We start from the raw sequence: 1894 nt of genomic DNA, 5'->3' as shown, positions 1-1894 counted from the left end.
GTCCGGCTTCGGATCAATGGAAAAGTCCACTTGTCTTTTCGGTGGCAACCCTGGAATGTCCTCCGGGAATACTCTCTCGAACTCCCTCACCACTGGAATCTCAGACACCTTAGGGGTCTCCGACTCACTATCCCACATCTGACACAAGATCAACTGATCCCCTTTCCTCAGACTCGACTTTAGGGTGTTAACAGATATGAATTTGACTCTTAGCTTGACCACATACCCCTTATAAGACACCCTAGCTCCCTTAGGTCCCCTCAAAGAGATTTTCTTCTGATAGCAATTGATAAAAGCTTTTATTTCCCTAACCAGTCCATCCCCAGAATCACCTCAAAACCCCCCAAGGGAAACTCTATAAGGTCACAGTGAAACACCATCTCTCCGATCTGGATTGGTACCCCAGTGTAGACTCTATCACAAGACACCGACTCCCCCGAAGGTACTGAGGGGTAATATCCGTATAAGACCCTCTAAATTTAGGACTATAACGTAAATTTAACATGCGATTATCGTCATAAAACATAAATACAGTAGAGAAACGATAAGGAACAAGAATTAACCTCGGGTCCTTTATAGTGCGGCGTAAAGAACAGAAATCAAACGAGATTCCCTCCTAATTGTTGCACCCAAGACTTGTCCGAGATATGCCCTTGGCTAGATGGTGTTCTCCGATTGCCTTGCAATATTGGGAGAACTTGTTGTGAGGTTTTCGAGATGTGAGATCTAGGTTTCGGAGAGAGAAAATGTCTCCAAAACCCTAGTTTTCTCAGAAAATGAATTGTCTAGGTCAAAAGGAGAGGGAGTCTCTCCTTTTGTTTGGTTCGGCTGGACCGAGGGCATGCATGGGGAAGTGGGCTTCCACTTCCTCTTAATTTTTACCTCGTAGTCCGTACCCAAATGACTTAATGTATATGACGCGGTTTTTATAAATCGTCATCGGTTATCGGCTATTAAAACGTCAACTAATAACACGGGTTAGTTGAAGTATTAATACATGTCCGACAAAGACGATATTGTATAATCATATTCAATATACATTAATTAAATATAAATCGCTTATATTTAATTTTACGAATTAACTGGTTAATTCGCCTTAGCCCATGATATTTAATCCGTATTAAATATAATATCTCAACATCACATTTTGACTAATTACTAGTCAAATAACTCGACTAACTCGGTTAGTCGATTTGGCATCTACATGACTGTATTTTCATACCGTCACGTCTCTCAAACGTATCCTATAGGTGTGACTTTTAGGGACCAGTTGATCACCGCCATCCGTATGACAATAACGTCAAACTTATCTAGCAAGCCAACCGTTATTGATAAACGTGGATCAACCGATAATAATACCAAAAGTATGCCCTTTGATCCTTTTAGAGGTTTATAAGTCCTTGCACTAACTGTTAAGGACACCAACCCCAACAAGCTCCCACTTGTCCGTACAAGTGTATGTGCAATGACGTTATCCGCACTAACCGGAGGACACAAGCTCCAACAAACTCCCACTTGTCCGTACAAGTGTATGTGCGATAACCGATTCTCATATTCATTTAAAATTTCTCCCACTCAATGTAAAACAATTTGCCGATCTGGATCCACAAAGGTCGTATTTTACAATCGATCTGTATCTAGAGTGGTTTCCCCGACTAGAGAGTAACTTAACCGATAAAACGAATCCGTATCCGAGCATGGCCATGCATTTCGATTCTGACTCCTCGAGTGGCCCCGAGAAATATCGAGTACCTGATAAAGGCTGAATATTTCCTTCAACTCGACTCCTTCCGATCTAAGCACAAAGATGAAATGACCCGTAAAAAAATCTACTTGGCCCCCTATTACGGATGACCGTGAGAAAGAAACCAAAGTCACCCAAAATCTGCCGTAG

The sequence above is a fragment of the Silene latifolia genome, chromosome 4, assembly GCF_048544455.1.
Source record: "Silene latifolia isolate original U9 population chromosome 4, ASM4854445v1, whole genome shotgun sequence".
Taxonomy (NCBI): domain Eukaryota; kingdom Viridiplantae; phylum Streptophyta; class Magnoliopsida; order Caryophyllales; family Caryophyllaceae; genus Silene; species Silene latifolia.
The sequence above is the reverse complement of the archived record's forward strand: the minus strand, read 5'-3'. Positions refer to the sequence as shown.